Source organism: Crocodylus siamensis, chromosome 2, assembly GCF_052110815.1.
Source record: "Crocodylus siamensis isolate JL-2025a chromosome 2, ASM5211081v1, whole genome shotgun sequence".
In the NCBI taxonomy this organism is placed as follows: domain Eukaryota; kingdom Metazoa; phylum Chordata; order Crocodylia; family Crocodylidae; genus Crocodylus; species Crocodylus siamensis.
The window spans coordinates 180019378-180039919 of record NC_143396.1 but is presented as its reverse complement, the minus strand read 5'-3'; the positions used below and the strand labels follow the sequence as shown (position 1 = coordinate 180039919).

The 20542-nt window shown below is 45.9% G+C and overlaps 1 non-coding gene across 1 annotated transcript; it reads left to right on the top strand.

Annotated features, from left to right (window-relative positions):
* Positions 1 to 3746: 3746 nt before the first annotated feature.
* Positions 3747 to 3819, top strand: TRNAR-UCG (transfer RNA arginine (anticodon UCG)). The gene has a single exon. It is a non-coding gene; the product is annotated as a tRNA-Arg (tRNA).
* The last annotated feature ends 16723 nt before the right edge of the window (positions 3820 to 20542 follow it).

The window sequence follows — 20542 nt, the reverse complement described above, 5'->3', positions numbered from 1 at the left end:
AGGAAAAGGGGAAGGAATATTCCTGCTCTTGCTAAAGAATTAAAACCTTAAATTGAAAAATCGATGAAATATGACCTAGTAATTAACTGCTCGTTAACTCTTATTTAAAATTAAATCACACAGGAGTAATGAACACACGGTCTGCCAAGTCCTCCTGCACCCACTTCAAAGCTCAGCCCCACATGTCTGTACTGATCACCTTTCCAATATGCCTCTGAGGACAGTGACTGTCTCTTTTTCAGGGATTGTAGGTTATACAATAAATAGTGTTTTGTACCATGTACCCCTGCAGGCTTTGGCTGCATGAAAGAGCCACTGGCCAGCTAAGCTGGTACAACTGGCTGTTGAAGACTAGCTAGGCTCAGATAACCTCAAAGATGCCTCCTGCCACACCCTCAACCCACTGTGGTGGAAACATTGTTTCTGTGTTGCCTTCCTGACTTCTGCCAATTTACCAGTAAGATGCTAAGCTCTTAAAGCTGCTCCTGATCAGGTTTGCAAATCTTGCTGTCCTCCTTTCCACACCCTGCTTTCTGTAAACCTGGTTCAGAGATGCTCCTAGCCCTTCTGACAGCTGCAACAGAGGGTGAAAGAGGATGAGATTCCCCTTTTCCTCCTCCAGCGTGCCCAAACCTTCTCACAGGCACCCTCCTGATTCCCCACCAAGACTTTCTGCTTTTACCTTACCCATCTTTCAAGTCCAGCTCCTTGGTCAGCTTTTGGGAAAACGCTATTGCAAACCCCCTTGGCCACTCTGCTCCCCATCAATCTGCGAAAGGCTGGGTTTTTAAATTGTACTTCCTGCTCTTCTTTGACCATCAGATGGTGCCATTGAGTCTTCTTTGGTACTTATATGAGGCAACCAAGGCAACAGATTGCCATCAGAGCCCAATAATTACTAATGTAACTGGTCCTTCAAAATCTGCTGCTTGGCCAGCCTTGGAGTTTGGATTTTAAACTGTGATATTAATTGGTTATTAATCTCCAGAATGCGGCTGATTGAAGAGAGCTTCTCAAATAGGGAGGCACTGGCCAGCTCTCAAAATCAGGATAACAGCAAACCCCAGTGTCTCTGTTCTCAAGATTTTATCATCAGCTTTGCAATATTGCCTGTTCTTCTTAAAGTGCCAGCTCCTGAAGTCATGTGAATACAGGATAATCTCAACTTTAATTTAGAGAAAATGAGCTCCTGGCCTTCAGGGTTGCACAGAAAAGTCTGGAAACAGAAGCCAAGTGTATCAGAGACCAGAAGGCAAAGAGAAAGAAACCCCCAATTTACTGCTTCTAAACAAACTCGTAATTTTTAAGCATATCTCATGATTTTGATGGCTTTACTAGTAATTCCTGAGTGCCTGGTCCCGTCAATATAGAGTTCGATATGACAGTCCCAGGAGAAATTATCTCATTTCTTGGATTCTTATGCTAGCGAGTCTTCCTGTGGGAATATTTGTACTGGTTCAGCTACCCCACCTGTATACCAGTGCAAAGCCTAGCATGCCTTTATTTTGTGTTTAGTCATTACCTAGAACTATGGGTTCTGGTCCAGGTTACTGAAATAAAAATAGCAATAACAATTATAACAAAACTTCCCCATCCCTGACTCCTAGCCCATTTTCTCTGGTCACACAATGTTCAGTTTGGCTTGGAGTGCTGAATCACTGCTAAAGGGACAGTCAGTGGTGAGGTTTCTCACAATCAGTACTGATAGCACCCTCTGAAGAGGTTACTGTATTTTCCCTTTCCTTGTTAGTTTTTCCCTTTTCTGTTTTCAAACTAACCTCCCTCCCCTCCTCCCCACACACACCAAATAAATGTATTTAAAGCAGCTGGAGATACAGCACATCTCTGGGTTTCCTCCTTTGCTTCTGTGCCAGCATCTTCAGTAATGTCTGCACAGCTCCAGGAGGAGGGAAGCAGCTTGCACCAGTGCCAGGATGGAGATGCAGCTGGTCCCTCCCCAGTTCAGGGGTATTGTGGTGTAGACCTCTTGCTTGCCAAGGTAGCCCTCAGGGCTATTCTGAGTTATGCTTATGGTTCCTATGGGATTTTGCAGGGACACCTGCATTCCCAGGTATGCCTTGGCTAGAAAGCCCCCTCCTTTTATTTCTGGCCACCTACCTCCTCTTCCTTCTGATTTTCCCAGGAAGGTTACTGTGCCTGGAAAGAGTGCAGAGGTGTATCTTCATCAGGAAGAGAAGTCTTTTCCACTGGGGTGTGTTCTCCTTAGGAGAAGCCCTACACATGTCTGATGGCCTTTCTGGGCTAGTTTAGACAATACACAGAGACTGTTGTGCAACAGGAAATGAGTCTCTGGCTTGGTAGACCTAGCTAGGCATTGGTGCTCCCCACTCTGGAATCTGTGCACCTCACAATAAACTGCTGCAAAATCAGCAGGAGAAGCCTGCAAGCCAAGACCAAACCAAATTAGTGGGGGGGTTTTGAGACCTTAGCAAACTGTTACTATAAAATGCATTATCTCTACCTTGTTGGGTGTGTGCCCAAGTTCACCCTCAATGCACACTGAGGATCACTTCACCCTGCCTGGGAACCTCTCAGAGATTTCATCCTCTGACATTGTCAGGCTGGCCAGCAGCTTTCTTAGGGGAGGTGAGGCTGCAGGGCTGTTTTTGTAAGGGGCCATACCTAAGCATCCTACCGACCAACCAGTGATGCATCCCTACTAGGGTAAAGGCAGAAGGCAGGACAGGGTGGCACCCTAGAGACTAACAGGTTTAGAGAAACATAAGGCTTTATCGGGTGCAGCCTGCTTCATTAGAGAGGAAAGACGCCAGTGGGGAAAAGTTGCACAGCACATTGCTGGATCAAGCCCTTTGTTTGTACTCAACCACATTAGCTAAGTGCTGCTGTTTAGAGGCATTGAGCACACACAGCTTACTCAGATGAAGTAAGATGTCCCTTAGGAAAGCTTATGCCTCTCTGAATCAGTTAGTCTCTAAGGTGCCCCCTGCCCTGCCTTCTCCCTGACTTCAGACAAACATGGCTAATTACTTCTCACTAGGGAAAAGGGAGATCAACTCTGGGTGGAGATAAGGCAGCTGTCATTTTCTTAAGTCAGCATTTCAAGGTTAACACTAGTGTTTAACTTGACAGATAATCACCTTGTCCATTTTAGTTAGATGTGAGCTAGCACTTCTCCACCCTTCAAACACATGCACAAACACACCCCTGTCCCTAGCATGGACAAGCCTTTCTGTTTAAGGAGACACACCTCCTCCAGACCTCTGGCAATTCAGGGAGCAGCCAGAAAAATGATTCAAGCTTTGTAGCCTAGGTGTAGGTGTCAGCCTCTCCAAGACTTGTCCTGCACTTTATGCAAGAAGAACAATTTAGAAATGATGAGACCCAGAGCTTGTGCATCAATCTGGGAAAACTGCAAGAGACTTTCTGGCCACTGCAACATCTCTTTTCCAGACCAGGAGTCCTCTTGAGCACTTGTATGGATAGAGTGATGAAGTTAGCTGTGTATAACACTCTTGAGAGCACAGATTGTCTTTGGTTACATGTCTTTTAAGCACCTACTGCAAGTAGGGCTTGTTTTATGACTGGAACATTAGCTACTATCACAATGTAAATACATACATGGGCAGATCTTGAGTTTTGAAAAGCGGGGTACAGATGGTGTGGTGCATCACCACATATGAACTATAAATTAAAAAGGAAGTAATATGCTAGGGATTTGGGCTGTATTATTCTGTTTAGGATTGAAGCCACATTCAGTAAACTGTGACCATGTGGCCTAATGGATAAGGCATCTGACTTCGGATCAGAAGATTGAGGGTTCAAGTCCCTTCATGGTTGGATAGTTTTATGAGGAGAGACTAAGGGACCTGGATCTCTTCAGCCTCCACAAAAAAAGGTGATCTTGTAGCTGCCTACAGACTCATTAGGGAGATGCAGCAAGGGATTGGAGATGCTCTGATCACCAAGGTGCCTCTTGGGGTAATGAGGAACAATGATTTAGGCTAGACAGCAGGAAAAACTTCACAGTGAGGGTGGCCAAAATTTGGAATGGGCTTCCAAGGGAGGTGGTGCTCTCCCTTACCTTGGGGGTCTCTAAGAGAAGGCTGGATAAGCATCTGGCTGGGGTCATCTGACCCCAGCACTCCTTCCTGCCTCAGCAGGGGGTTGGACTCAATGATCTGTTGAAGTTCCTTCTGACCCTAACATCTATGAATCTATAACTTAACTGGAATGAGTTCAAACAGTGCCAAAGCATAGCAGGGGCATGGGTGCACCCCTTGACCAGCCACGCTCGCCACTTAGGCAATAAGTGGCGGGGGCAGGCAGAAGTGCTGGTGCCCCCCCCGCAAGCGCTGGCCGATCGCTGCAGCCACTCCCTGAAGTGATTGTCTGTCACAGAATTGGCCGCAGAGGTCCTTCTGGGCAGCGAGATTGGCCATGGAGGAACCACCCCCTGTCAACAGGATCGGCCCTGGGGGCGGGGGAGCCACCCCTGTCAGCTGAACTGGTCGCAGGGGGTCACGTGCCCCCCCCAACTAAGGCGGCACCAGTCGCCCATGAGTTCAAACCAATCTTCAGGGCTGTGAAATAGGAGCTTCATCAGCAGAAGTAGCTAGCAGACAACAGAATTGCAGAACAAAGTGTAGCTTGACTGGTGGAACATCAAGACCATTAAAAAGAAGAGAGGGTTCTTAATATCTGTGGAGTAAAAAATTTAGGAGGGATATGAAGTCAAGTGACTCTTAGCATCACCTGAAACTCTGTGTGGACAAGAATTAAAGCAGGGTGGAATGCGAGGGGTGGGGAGGGGAGATGCAATTGCACCAGTGCTTCCCCCCAGTTCTGCTCCTGACTACATAATAATAATTATTATTATTATTGTTATTGTTGTTATTTCCTAATATCGCTTTAGGTTTTATTGCTCCAAAGGAAATTAAAGTAATAAATACAGCAGTGTAAGAGAACAGAGGGGAGAAAGGGTGAGAGAAGGAGACAGAGAGAAATAATTGAATTTAGCCAGGGATAAGAATGGCAGCTGAGCAGTGCTGGATAAGTTCCAAGCACAGCGGACTCCTGTTTCAATTTCACAGCATAATTTTTGTCTGTCCTTAAAATAACTTTGCTTCACAGAGACCCTCTGGTGTTACAGTAGCCCAAGTAATGACCTGTGCTTTTCCTTCCCTACCCCTCGCCCCCCATCCTCAGCACTGGGCTATTTTGGGGGCTATTTTTGGTGTCACATGCATTGAAGCCAGGCCCAGCACTCCCAGCCCACATGACCAGGAGGCTGTAAATGGAAGGGGACTGGCTGCAAAGTCAAACCCAGCACTCAGTGAAGAAGGGGGCAGAGAGTTGGAGGAGGGAGAGCTAATTGTTCTGATCCCTGCCAACAAAAGGCTGCTTCCCTGAGCCAGTCGGCAGGGATGGGATCGTCTTTATTGTCTGGGCTAATTGCTCATGTGAGATGTATTTATAGAAGAAACTGTTTGTGCCGAGGCTGCAGACAAACAGGCTCCTGTTCTGCCAGGCTTTCTTTGTAATGGGTGGGGGCTGGGAATGCTTTAGTGCTGTCATGGGAAGCCTCTTTTTCTACCAGCAGGTCCAATCCTGCATGGTGCATAATGGCTGCTGGGTGGTCCTGAGTCCCCTCCATTCCCAGTGACTCCAGAGGGAATGAAGGTGCCCAGTGTGTTCCTGGATCAAGCCCTTTGTTTGTACTCTACCACATGTGCTAAGTGCTACTGTTTTGGAGGCGCTGAGCACACACAGCTTTTGTTGACTCACTTGGCACCCTGGGCATTCAGCATGTCTGTAAACCAGGCCCTGGGACTAGATCCTGACAAAGGGAAGGTGAATCACACATATCCCCTTGTGGCTTGCATACGCTGGCCCTTCTCTTTTTGGCGGAGCAGTCTGTGCACAAATGTGCATAGGAGGAGAGGACTGAGCCTATTGACACCAATTTATGCTGTTCTCTCTGTGGGGGAGGCTCAAAAGATTTGGTACAGCATCTCGGACAGTAAAGATAATGTATAAGGAGTCCTGTGGGTGTTACAGGCTGTCCCCAGGAGCCATTCATCCGTATGGCTTAGTGATGCCATTACACAGTGAGTGGGGTGTCTTTGTGGATGGTAGTAGTGACTGAGTAGAAGGCTTTTGCTCTCCGACTTAGTACTTTTCCCTTTTCAAGGACATGGCTTAAGGGGGCTGTGCTGAAGGTTGTAAATACAGGGAAGCTAGTCCATGGGTTAAATTACTCAACCGTTCAGATGTACAGCATCTGACTGTAGTGATCCAGTTATGGGATGGCCAACTGCTTTGGGGAAATGCCAGAAAGCTGTTCTTGCCTTTGCAAATGTTCTCTATGCCCAGTCTAGCCAAAAGGTCCTAGGACTCCATGAGAGAGAAAAATGAAAAATACTTGAGCAGACTGTTTTGAAACCTGAAGTTTCTTCAAAGCCAAAGCCTTGAGAAGTCTTTTTGCCTTTTTGGTTTTTCCTCCTACATGGGAAAAGGATGAGACTTTAGTGAAGTAATGCAAACAATTTATGGAAAAAATCCAGGGTCTCTGTCATTCTATGAACCAGTAAGGAAGGGAAAATTGTAGGTCCAGCTCTAGGTGCGAGGCATGTTGTTTGACGCTTCACATCTCAGTCTCACTAAGAGGGTGTCCTGTTCCTTATTCAAAGAGGCAGCCCCTGGTTCTCATCTTATGCATTTCTTCCTTCCCTGGCAGTCATGACAGGTAAAAGGCATGTTCCTAATGGCTGCTGCTTGAGGCCAAAGCAGCACCAACCACAGCAGTTTACACTGCATGATTTCTACTGTAGCAATGGAGGAGAGTGGTAAGAAGAAAATCCAAGCTAGAATGGGGAGAAAGTGCTTCCTGGAAATAATCTGCTTGTTAATGGGACTGAGGTTGCAGCATGGAGTTGGAAGTATTCTTGGGAAGGCAAGTGGGAGCTGAGCTCATCAGCACATGGTCCCAGACCCCTGATCCAGGGGTTAAGGGCCCAAGCACTAGCTCAGCTCTCCACTAGGCCACAGCTCATGATGGAAGGCAGAGTGGCAAAGAAAGGGGCCCTGCCAAGGAAAGACTTTCTACCATTGGCTCCTGATTGGCTTGGGGCTCCCAGCCCTTGTTTGGATCCTCTCACCTATATACACTTTCCTGTTTTGTGGGGAAGCTGTCTGGACAATAAGGCTTCTGCTATCTGTGGACTGCCCTGATTCCAGATCTGACCACCCATTGCTGACCTTGCTTGGATTTCAACTTCTACCTCACGTCTTAGTTTGTTGGAACTTGACTCTCACAGGCATGACCTGGCTAGATCCCTGACCTTGCTCTGTCTCCTGTTTCAGCCCTGGCTTAGACTCTGGCTTTGACTTTGGCTACCCTTTGGACCTTGGCTAATGGCTTGTGCAAACCACCAGCCAAACTGCCTATACCTCGGTATGTGACAGCTCTTCCTGGTGGTACTGAATAGTATACTGGATTTCTACTGAAGCTGATGGCAGTTGTGAGGGACCTTTAGCACCTCATGGATTCAAACTGTAGTGCAGTTCCTCTCCTAGTAAGTGTATCTCAACAAGTGCTCGACACAAGCAACATGCCTGAGAAGTTTTAGATTTATTGTCCTATGGCAATCCTGTATCTAAGATGTTTTACTGTCATTGGCAGTGATCAATATTTATAACCACTTATGATGCTTTTTCTTTATTAAATCAAATGTTCCAGCCAGAAAAATATGTTGTTATTAATACCCAGGATGATTAATAATCACATTCTGAGCTGCAGACAGGCCCACGCTGCAAGCCACATGCACTTTCTTTTTTATAATGGCTATGCAGGAATTTGAACTGTAACATGTATAATACAAACAGACAAAGGCGTTTTGTCTTAGGGAAGGAATATGTGGATGTTGTTGACTTAAAGAGCCAGTGCCACATTCAGGAGAATTTTACAGAATGATTCTACCTACCAAAATGCCATAACTTTCTGCTAAATGTTGATTTCCTTTCCTTGCTGAAGAGAAGATTCGGAGCTCATATAAAATGATGTAATTTCATATATTTCAAGAGGAGCAAAGTGATTTTCATCAGGTGAAGATTTAACTCAGAGTGCAGTGGTAACTGGGGGAAATTAAGAAAGGGAAAAAATCAAGATACAAGAAAAATATTTCCAGACAGTGAGACATTTAGCAGTGGGACGCTCTGTCAGGGGCTGGTGGGGAGAAAGTATCAAATTTCATCACCTGGGACAACTCAGACTAGTCTGGACAACATGCTACTAAGCAATCAATAGTCAGGCACTCTTCCTTGATCAGCCAATGACCTACTATGGGTGGATAATTTGACATTACCTAGTGGGAAAAGTGGAGTGGACACCCCAGACTGCTGAGGGAATTAGCAGGGGTCATTGCAGGACCCCAGCACGGCTTTACGAGCACTCGTGGTGCTCTGGTGTGGTGCCAGAGGACTGGAAGAGGGCCAATGTGGTTCCCATTTTCAAAAAAGGGAGGAAGAAGGACCCAGGAAACTATAGGCCAGTTAGTCTTACCTCAATCCTGGGTAAGCTTTTTGAGACAATTATCCTGGCACATGTCCACAAGGGGCCAGCAGAGGAGGTTATGCTTAGGGGCAACTAACATGGGATCATTAGAGGCAGGTCCTGTCAGACCAACCTGGTGGCCTTCAGGTCACAAAATCCTTAGATGCAGGGGTAGCAGTAGACATAGTCTTCCTGGACTTTAAGAAGGCCTTCGACACGGTCTCTCACCCCATAATCATTAAAAAACTAGGGGACTGTGGCATTGACACCTACAGAGTCAAACGGGTCACCAACTGGCTGGAGGGCCGCACTCAGAGAGTGGTGGTGGATGGGTCATTTTCAACCTGGTGGGATGTGGGCAGTGGGGTCCCCCAGGGCTCGGTCCTTGGGCCCGCATTGTTCAACATCTTCATCAGTGACTTGGACAAGGGGGTAAAAAGCACCCTGTTCAAATTTGCAGACAACACTAAGATGTGGGGCGATGTGGGCACTCTAGATGGGAGGAATAGGTTGCAATTGGACCTAGACAGGTTACAGGGGTAGGCGGATGAGAACAGGATGTGTTTGAACACTGATAAATGCAAGGTGACGCACCTGGGGAGGAAGAACCAGCACCATACCTACAGGTTGGGGAACTCCCTTCTTGTCAGTGCAGAGGCAGAAAAGGATCTTGGAGCCATCACTGATGCCAAGATGAACATGGGCCAGCAGTGTGGGGATGCAGTCAGGAAGGCCGACCGTACCTTGTCGTGCATCCACAGGTGCATCTCAAGCAGGGCCAAGGAGGTGTTCCTCCCCCTCCATGCGGCACTGGTCAGGCCGCAGCTGGAGTACTGTGTCCAGTTCTGGGCACTGCACTTCAGGAGGGATGTGGACAGCATGGAGAGGGTCCAGAGGAGGGCCACTCGCATGATTAGGGGACAGCAGGGCAGGCCCTATGAGGAGAGGCTATGGGACCTGAGCCTGTTCAGCCTCCACAAGAGAAGGCTGAGGGGGGATCTAGTGGCCTGTTACAAACTAGTCAGGAGGGACCAGCAGGCACTAGGGGAGTCCCTGTTCCCCCAAGCATTACCAGGAGTGACTAGAAATAGTGGTCTCAAGCTGGCAGAGGGTAGATTCAGACTAGACATCAGGAGGCGGTACTTCACTGTCAGGGCAGCTAGGATCTGGAACCAACATCCAAGCGAAGTGGTGCTGGCTCCTACCCTGGGGGTCTTTAAGATGAATACCTTACTGGAGTTGTTTGACCCCAGTACTTTTTCCTGCCATGGCAGGGGGTCAGACTTGATGATCTGCTCAGGTCCCTTTCAACCCTACCAACTATGAAACTATGTGATGATAGCCTTCTAGCAGTTGAGGCCAGCTTACCTTGGGATAAAATTAACCTTCAGAAAGTCAAAAATAAGTATGCCGTGCACAATCTACTAGCCTGTGAACTACTTCCTTTTGGCTGCTGTCCTACCAAATGTTACCTCTCTATATTATCACCTGCCCCACAGATGAGAGGGAATGGGCTGAGGTGGGCTTTCTTCTTCCCTTCTTTCTCGGGAAGGGGGACAGACCGAGTTAGGAAGCACATTTTCTTCCCATGGTGTGGTGGTCATCTTGGCTTGTTGTGTAGTCTTCCAGCTCCATGACCCGTGCCTGACAGTAAGGAATCTTACCTTCCACACCCAACCTCTTTGTGCCACTTCTTGTTTTTTGTGTAGGCAGGAATTAGTCTCGGGCATTCATGTTGCACTCAGGTACAGTACTAGCACTGGGCAGGAAAAAACCTCAGATCATTCAAGGGCCCCTACCATAGACCATACATACATCCCTAGAGATATATTACAAGGTACAGAATCCCCAGCTTAAATATACAGGGTATTACTAACTTGCCCCATCAATAATCCAGTCCTCTTCAAGACTCTGTCCTTACAGCAGGTATCTATTGCCTTTCACAGAATCTGCCACTGGTTGTGCATATTGCAAGCTTGGAATAACAAGTCCCACTGTACATATCTCTTCCATTGCTCTGGACTTCTCTATTGGGTGGGTCTAAGCTGCTCCTCCAGCTGGGCAAAGTCTTGTCTCCCTGATCACCTAGCCAGTATTTGGGCCTGCCTTCTCTGGCAGCAAAATCCTTAGGCCCTAGCTATGTGATACCCCTCTACTGTTATAACTGTGCCAGCAGACTGGCCCAGAGTTGAGCAGGAGATGCTGCAACACAGTAGTGAGAGGTGGCAATATAAAATCTAAAATAACAACCTCTTTCTGTCCCCTTCAGGGCAGGGCTGTGCTCTCCCCCTGGGGAGGAATTGTTTCTACTGAGAGGAAAGTACACAGAAAGAAGTCATTGCTAAGATATCCTCCTAGCTTTCTGACCAACCAGAGCTCTAGACCAGTTTCCCACTCTGCCCATCCCCTAAGCCAGGGGTTGGCAACCTACAGTCTGCAGGCCATATCCAGTCCTCCAAGTGATTGTATTTGGCCTGTAGTGCAGCAGTGTAAATAAGGGAAGGAGATGGGTTCACCTTGGCCAACCTAGAAAAGGTGTTCCCCAAGCTCTCTCCATCAGCATGTCACCCTTTGCTTCCAGTTTTTTGACAGTGCCACCTGCTGCTGCCTTGGCCCTCCCACATCTGCCCCCTTATGGCAGCAGCCACTTTTCTTGCCACTGAGTTCAATGTTTGCAGCAGTCAGTGGTGCCAAAGGGTACAGGATGGCAACAGTAGACCTTGCAGGAGAGAGAGCTGCCCTCAGTACAAAACAAGGAGGGCTGGGATGACAGCAGGTAGCTTGTAACGGTGGCAACAGCAGGGGCACTGGCTGGGTTGCAAATAGTGGCCTGTCTTCAGACTCAGTTGCCTTTAAGAAGTGAAATAAGGTAGCTAACTCCTGCTTTATGTAGTCAGGTCTTATGGGAACCACACTGAACTTTTGACACTGCAGCCATGTGGCTGCAGATTAGGAGCTCCATGGAGAAGAGGTGGATGACTCATTGCTGAGACACCCGTCCTCTCCTATCACGTGGTGCTATTGCTGCTCCATCCCCTGCCAGAACTATTAGGAGCCATGGAAAAGTCTCAGCCAGGCATATTTTTTTTCAGATTCTCCTACCTGTTAATGCCCTTCTGCCATTAGCTTAGAATAGGAGAGAGCACTCCATGGAAATGGATCTTCCTCTAGCCAGAAAGGGTACATCTCATTCTGTGGTTAACTATACCCTGACCCTTACTGAAACCCATGCCCTGCCAAGTACCATCCTAGCCACTGTGACAGAGAAGAGGAAATATGAGCCTACTTAAGGCTTTTCTTTGTTTATAATACCTCAGCTTCTGGATAAATTGGCTTGCTCATTTTATTGCCGTTAGTTAAGATACAAGATATTGGGTGCACTGGTTCAGCTGCTTGTGAGGTTGTGGGGGAGGGATAGATCCATCATCCCTGATGTAATAAACCAATAAGAGGGGCAAAGTTTGACTCCACTCCTTAGCAGCCACCCATGTAAAATCGATGTGTGCCCACCTGCTAATTGCACTCACCATGGGTGCAAAAAGTAACACTAATAATATTCAAGGCATTGAATTAGGGGAGAGAGCTTGCACAGCCTCATATAGCCTTGATTACTTCCTTATGACAATTTATCCTTTACAACACCCTTTTATTGTACACTAAACACAGAAAAGTGCTTTTAAAAGCCGATACCAAGATCAGGTCTGTATGAGAAGCATCTGTTCTTTTATCAACATCCTGTTTTGTATGATTTTTGCACATGAGAAAAGCCACAAAAGGGGAAAAAGGAAGGAAACCATTTTCAGTGTTCCTCAGACGTGCTGTTTGATTCCAAGGCAACTCTGAATACACTGAGCCGGATTCAGAAATATGACTCCACTCTTCAGGGGCTATGAGGTCAGTGTGGCCCCTTCCTCAAACTGGGGCTGCTTTTAGAGATCCATTAACTTTTGCCCCTTCTTTAGGGACTTTGAACAACTGCCACAGGGCTGCTCTCATCCTTCCCTCTGCCAGGCCTCACTCACCCCTTCCTCTACTAGTCAACCTCAAAATGCCCCTGTGCTCAGAACTGCTGCTGGCAAAATGACTCTTCATCTAGGCATCAGGTGCCTAGGGAAAGAGAAGGAAAGAGGAATGCTTGTCTTACAAACCCTCTGTGCCAGCCGTGCTGGGGAAAGTGGACAGTAAGACAACGATGATGACTGGATCTCTGCAGAAGATATCAAGAGTCAAAGAGCTTTGCCTTTTTGTGCAGTCCTCCCTCTGAAGACCAGGTCCTAACAGAGAGAAACATAATGGTACAATAACCATCTCCCCATTCACTTGAGCTCCCTGTCTTCATCTATCTTACTCAGTCTTTGTCAAGAATTGATTGTCTAAGCCCTTTGATGGCAAAGGTCATCTTTTCATGACGTGTGTATACAGAGCCTGGTGAAAAGAGTCACAAACCCTGCATGGTCACCTATTGTCAAACAAAGAGATCAACATTCTCAGCTTTTATGAAGGAATGGGCTTTCAAGAAGTAGAAGAGATAAGTTATTGGTGTCAGTCACCCATCATCTTCCAGGCTTCTCACCGGACAGGAAAATGTGACATAACTGGCCTCACTAGGGCAAGGGTTCCCAATGTGTAGTGGTGGCATGAAAAGAACTACAGTTGTAACTGGTAGTGTTTGAAGGGTGTAGTAGCCATGGTGGTCCACGAAATATGCAGATGGTAAAGATTATTGTGCATTATATCTTTTATTGGACAAACTTCATGGTTAGGATAGACTGAGCTACTAGATTGCATCTTGTTTATGTCTATCCCAGCCATGCAGCTGGTCCAATAAAAGATAATCACCCAAACGATCCTTGGCTCTTACAGTTGTAATAATCATTTTAGCTCCCATAAAACCTATACCATATAAAAAATATGCAGTGTTTTTCAGTGAGTTCAACACTAAGGTTTCAGGATATTGTAAGATATGCTAGAAGCAATTAATGCCATAGGGCACATATACAGTATACACGAGCAGCGAGGCTGCTCTGATGTGTTATAATTCTGGCACATCAGGGAAGACTTGATTAATTGAGTTTGCTGGAGTGTCATAATTACTGTGCTCCAGCAGACTCTGGCACCTTGTGTATCAACATCCCTGCACTTAAAAATGGTGGTGGGGGCTCTTTAACTAAAGCTCATTGAATGAGTTTTAGTTAAAGTGCCCCTGCTGCCATTTTTAAGCATGAGGATGCTGATGCACAAAACGCTCTGGGCACTTTAATTAGAGCCACTCTAATTAAAGCACCCCCCCCATTCCCAGACCATGTGTATAAATGCCCATAGATGTTAATGTTCATGCGCCTGTGTTGCATTGGTTATTTTTCTTTGTCGTTTGCTATGTATTTTCCTTGTTACTAGCAGGAAAAAAATAACAAATTGTGCATCACAAAGCCTTTGTATTAAGAGCCATCTCTGGATTAAAATGTGTGTCAGATGACTGAACACCCTACTCCTGGTACAATGCACCCCACAGTAAAATCAGATAGATTTCATCCTTAAGCACCCTGCCAAAAATACTTTTTACAAAGGGTAACAAGAAAACATAATTCAAATGGAGGACATCTGTTCTACAATGTTTGCAGATAATGACTGGATCAAGTGTCTGCATAAAGGATAATTATCTTCTGCAGGTGGTTTGAGCCAGTATTTTAAATATTGTAAAAATATCCCCATCCAAACCTCACACTAGAATATATGAGATTTCACTGGAAAGGGCGGTGTGGGGGGGACTTTCCCTATCCCACTGGTTATTTACCAATGGGAGGAAAAAAAGAAAGAGCAAGCTAATGTGATAAAGAACAATATTTTACTTGACAACAAAACAGGAAGATTTGTTCTCTTTTGCTTAGGTCATGCTGCCTTACATGGAGGTCATTTGCAATATGGAGGTTTACTGGGGGAAGAGGCAAATAAAGGGTCTAGATTGTGTTAAAATAATTCCCAACAGATTTCTATGAGGAGTTATGCCTAAGAACTGATGACATAGGATGGCTCTCAATGCAAAAGAAATTGCACCCCCATCTCCCAAGGAAACAGAGAAATAAAACTACCTCATGTAGTGACATGTATTCTTATACTTGCTTTTATTAAACCACCCTTGCAATTTATTTTTAGCTTATGGATGATGTCCTTCGATTAATGAACTCCCAGGGGAGGTGGTGCTGTCCTCTACCCTGGGGGTCTTCCAGAGGAGGTTAGATAGGCATCTGGCTGGGGTCATTTGAACCCAGCACTCTTTCCTGCCTAGGCAGGAGGTCGGACTTGATGATCTATTGAGGTCCCTTCCGATCCTAACATCTATGAATGTATGAATCTACATCATCTGTAGATGATCTCAGTACTTGATAACCCACCAACATTAATTTCTGGACCATCACAGCTACAATGTTACCCATACATACCATATTATATCATATATTAGCATATATTATATGCATGATATATGTTATTTTACTGTATATTATATACAGTATACAATGTATTATATATTGGAAGCTTGATACTGTTTTACCACTGAGCTGTTAAACATCAGATTGTTTGCCCTGGCTTTGGATGGTTCAGTCATTAAGTAATTAACTAGTAACCTGGGATGGTTATTATTCAATAGTGGTTATTAATATATACATATATCACGTAAGTATGTGTGTATATATATGTATATATGCAGATATATGCATGCATGCATGAATGTATACTATAGCATCCATTCATCAGTGAGTGGTGGTAGATATTGCGGCTATTCTATTGACTGGTGGCACATTTTCTCTTGTGGCTTTAAAGACCAATGTTTGACTTGCAGATCCTGCCACAGTGGTCACAGGCGTATATGGCATTAGGGGCTACTGTACTGACAGGCTGGTTCCTTTGGTCACGTTTTTTTGTTGTAACTTGAGCGATCGTTTTTTATCATGATGTTGGACTCCATGATTAAGAAAGGAACACCACTTTGTCCTGTCTCACACTAATGCCTCCCAAAGGTCTCGGTCAATTCCAAAAGTCATCGTATTCTGCTTGTAGACATCTTTGAAGTGCAGCTTTGGGTGCCCTACTCTTCTCTCCCCACCTGCAGTTTTCCAATACAATTTGCAATTTGCAAAGCTGGCCAAGCCAACATAGGTGCCGTTGTTTGAGTAGCACAGTGATGGTTGGCAGGTTGGCTTTGGCAATGACTTCTGCATTGATGAATCTGTCTTGCCCTGTGATGTCAAGTATGTGCTCTAAACAGCGCAGGAGGAAGCTGTTCAGCTTCTTTTCTTGATATGCATATGTAGCCTGGGTGTACACAGGTATATACTCCCTTCTCCACCTGAAAGGGATTGTTAGCTGTGGATGAAACTGCAGACTACTCACAGGTGCCCTCTGTCCCAAAGGAATGAGGCCAGGACAACCTGGAACTTAACTACACACAACTTTATTATTATTTACATAAGTGGGTAAAATATAAACATAAATGTAAACATATGCACATATATATGTGTATATAAGTATATATTCAGATATATTACTATAAACCTTATTTTCTATAATGGGTTACCACCATCAGGGTTTCAGGTAAGTGACATGTAAACACAGGTAAGTAATAGCAAGAGATCCCAGTGGATCCCCTAGGCAAGAGTCTATTAAACTACCAATTCACAAACACAGAAGTACACAAAATATAAGGCACAATATTGCAAAATGTAAGGCGCTCTCTCACAAAATAGAAGATGCATCAGCCTTAGACCAAACTTAACTCTTTAAGCCCCATGGTCACAGGCTGATGCTGTGGCATTGGCTGTGCTCCAGCAACCAGTAAGGGGGGGGGTGGGAATTTTGGGGCCCTGGCAGAGATGCCACCCAAAATAGCTCACCTGGGAGGGCCTGGCTAGGGTGTTCCCTCCCCTATGGAAAAGATCCTTTTCCTACGTGGTAATTCAAGGCTCTGAGGGGATCCTGGGGGTGGGGGGGAGAGTGGGCATCCCCTTGGTCCCACTGCTCCTCACTTGTGAGGCCTCTGGGGCCAATGGCTCCCCTTGGGCCGCTGCCCACTGTGGGCTCTGGACTCTGTCGTGTGCACATTGGACTGGCGTGGGGAGTCTTTGGGGCTCTTCTGGGCACTGGATCTGCTTGCTGAGCAGCTCTTCTGAGCTCTTCTTATGCCCCGCTCTCTCCTCCGTCCCCCAATGCAACTGCCGCATGCTGGGCACACTGCTTCTTTTATACCTTTCAAACGCTGTGCCCCCAGATTGCAAACGGACCAATCGGGTTGAAGCAAAGTGCAGGCTTCAACCAGATCCGGGGCCTTCCGCCTCACCCCAGGTAGGCGCAAGGCAAGCCCCTCTCAGCAGTTACCTGATTGGTGGGCGTGTTCCACCAATAACAATGCAGATTCTGCAAGCCCAGATGTGCTGGACTGTTATCGGTAAATCCGCCACACATATGTTGACCATGTCAGGACACTGAGGATGAGGAAGCAGGCTTTGTACACAAGCAGCTTAGTTTTGATTATGAGTTTTGTATTGTTCCAGACTCATTTGGAGAGTCTACTGAAAGTGGTAACTGCCTTTCCACTGTGCACATTTAGCTCTTCATCTAGTGATAGGTTGTTGCTCACTGTGGATCTTAGGTAGCAGAATTTGTTTACTGCCTTGAGAGGTGTGTTGCCAAGGCTGATAGATGGTGACTGGCAAACACCTTGCCCTAGGACCACAGTCTTCTTGATGCCACTGTTCAGGGCAAACATAATGCAAGAGAGGCAATTCATAAGTTTTTGTAGTCAGCTTTGAGTGCAACATCATCAGCAAAAAGGAGCTCCCTAATAAGTATGCGCCTCACTTTTGACTTAGCCTTTTGATGTGATAGATTATAGAGTTTGCCATCTGATCTTGTGTGAAGGTAAACACATTCCACCAAGTCACCAAAAGCATAGTGCAGCAGCATAGAAAAGAAGATCCCAAAGAGTGTGGGCACCAGAACCCAACCCTGCTGCTTCATTCCACTCTTCATCTCAAACCTGTCAAAGTTTGATCCATTAAACTGTACTGTGGCCTGCATGTTTTCATGGAAGGAGCGTATCATGTTGAGTAATGCTGAGGGGCACCCAGTCTTTACCAGGACTTTGAACAAAGCTCTGCTGTTACTATCCAAAGCTCTTGTCAGGTCAACAAATGTTACATACAGTGGCTTATTTTGCTCTCTGCATTTTTCTTCCAGTTGGCTTAAGGAGAATATCATGTACACTGTTTATCTCTCTGCTCTGAATCCACACAGTGATTCCAAGTAGACGTGGTTAGCAGTCTGTTGCAAGCATTTCAAGATGACTCGCAAAAGCCTTGCCTATGATGCTGAGGAGACAGATGCTCCTATAGTTGTTGCAGTCACCCTTGTTCTTGTAGAGAGTGATGATGTTCGCATCATGTGTGTCCTGGGGTTCTTGACCTTCCTTCCAGCATCACACTAGGAGTTGATGAAGATGTAGTAGCTAGATTTTCTGCGCTTGAGAATCTCAGCTGGGATGCCATCCTCCCCTGGTGTTTTTCTGCTTCCTAGAGTCTATGGCCTTGCTCAGGTCTTCGGCTGTAGGTTCTTTGTCTAGTTATGCCAGTACACATAGACTTGGGAGTTGATCCAGTGCCTCTTCTGAACTGTGTGGTTCATGGGAGTAAACCCCTGAGTAACATTCAACCCAGTGTGACATCTGCTTGTTCTTGTCAGTGATTGTTACTTTGCCATCTTGAGACTTGAGGGGGGCAACTTTCATGACAGTTGAGCCAAGAGCTTTCTTCAGGCCATCATACATAACTTGCAGGTTTCCTGCATTTAAGGCAAACTGTATCTTTTGATATAGGTCAGTCCAGTACTGGTTTGCGCAGCATCTGGCTGTTTTCTGTACCATTGCCCTGGCATGCTTCAGCTTAGTCTTGGAACTTCCTTTTGGATTAGAGTTGTGTTTCAGGTAGGCTGTGTTCTTGGCTTCCACAAGTGGTAGCATCTCTTCGGAGTGTGCCTCAAACCAGTCTTTATTTGACAATTTCTTTTTTCCAAATACTTCTGTGGCTCTTTCCTGGATGACTTCTCTTAGTTCACTTCAAGTCCCTTCAGCATTTGTAGTTTTTCCTTTTGTAGACATAGCTAGCTCAAAGGTCCTTTGAATGTTGAGACACTTGCTTTGGACTTTTGTGCTGGGTAATTGTTGGCTGACTTTTATGCTTGGCTCTGTGCAGCTGCTTTGGTATCACTTCCACTTTGCAGACAATAAAACAGTGGCCTGTGTCACAATCTGCACTGTGATAATTGTGTGTGTATAGTCCACTGGGCAGGTCTTTCTTCCTGGTAATCAAGAAGTCTAATTGATGCTGGTGGCCAGATTGTGGCTGTCTCCGTGATACCTTTTAATGCTCTTTGCCAACAAAGTAGGTGTTAGTGATACACAGGTTAAGGTGCAGAGTTTGAGAAGACGTTGGCCATTTTTATTCATTTTTCCGATGTCTGATGTCCTAGGCAGGTTGGCCAAGATTTGCGCTCTTGCGCCTTCTTGAGCATTAAAATCCTCTAGGAGAAGCTGCTCATTTCATGGTAGGTAGCTCAATGGCTTAATGTGGAGCATTGTAGAAGCCATCTTTATCATCTGAACCTGCCTGTAAAGTTGGTGCATAGGTGCTAATGATGTTAAAACCGTCAATTGACTGTAGTGGACTGTGATGATGTGATCTGATGTTCAGTGGGGGTGTCAATGGTTTTGACCAACCTGTTGTAAACTGCAAATCTGACCCAGCATAGGCAAGTATCTTTTGCACTCCTGCCTTCCCAGAAAAAGGTATGGATAGCCTCACAAACAGAACCTGAGTTGGCCAATCTTGCCTCCTGCAAGGGTTCAATGTCGATGTTAAGTTTTTGCAGCTCTAGATCGATCAATGTGGACTTCCAGACATTGTCCATCATCTTAAATTGTCATTCATGTCCTGACATTCCAGCTTCCCAGCTGGAAGGTTTTGAGGTTTATTTTCTTGTTGCCTGTTACTTCATTTGCTGTCTGTTTTTCAATTTTTGCTCTAGCCCCATGCACTAAATGAGGCAGGGACATCATGGTGGGTCAGCGACTTACTGGGCTGCCCAGTGTAACCCAATTGGTTCCTCCCACTAACAAAGGTGACCCATGGTACTCTACTGTACACCAGTGCAGTTGGGCTTATTACCCATAACTGCCACCTTCCATGTTTTGCCCATGCAAGTAGCAAAGATAGAGTGTCCACTCCATTCAGTTTTGCCTGTGATGGCCTGGGCAGTAGATATGTAGATGCCTGAGTAGCCCATATATCAAAGTCCTAGCTGGTTGATCCCAAAGTAAAGGCAGAAGCCTGTACATTTTGGAGCCAGCTTGACTGCAGGAGCTGTTGGTATAAAGAAGATCTTCAATCTGTCCCACCTTTTGAGGCTCCACTCCTAGACTGGATGCCAACCAAGGCTGGAGAGCCCAGTTCACCATGCCTTTAGGTGGCATTTCCTCCAACAGTAGTAAGGATTACCAGCGCTGTACCTAGACTCCTAGTGGCCCTGGGCAAACTTTTAGTACCGGGTTTCCCCTCGCCAGAGATAATGATAATGATAATAATAATAAAAAAATTACCATTTTCATTTTCAGGCCCCCTTTCAATCTGGTCCCTGGGTAGCCACCCAGTTCACCCACGCCTGTGTCCGGCCCTGAGGACTAGTACTTCCCTCTAGGTTGCTCCTCCGCCCAAAGCCTTTTGCACCATAGAGGTTGCTGGGCTATTACCTGCCACCCAGCTCTTGGCATTGACAGCTGGATCTAGTACTGTCTACTGTCACAACAGTAGCAGACCTGGTCTGATCTAACTTGACGTCTATATGTTAGGTCAGACTACTGCATGAATGTATGTGCATATATGTGTATATGTGTATATATGAGCTAAAGGAAAGAAAGTGCTCTCAGGGATGCCAGGAGATACACTTCAAGAACTCCCTCAAGTC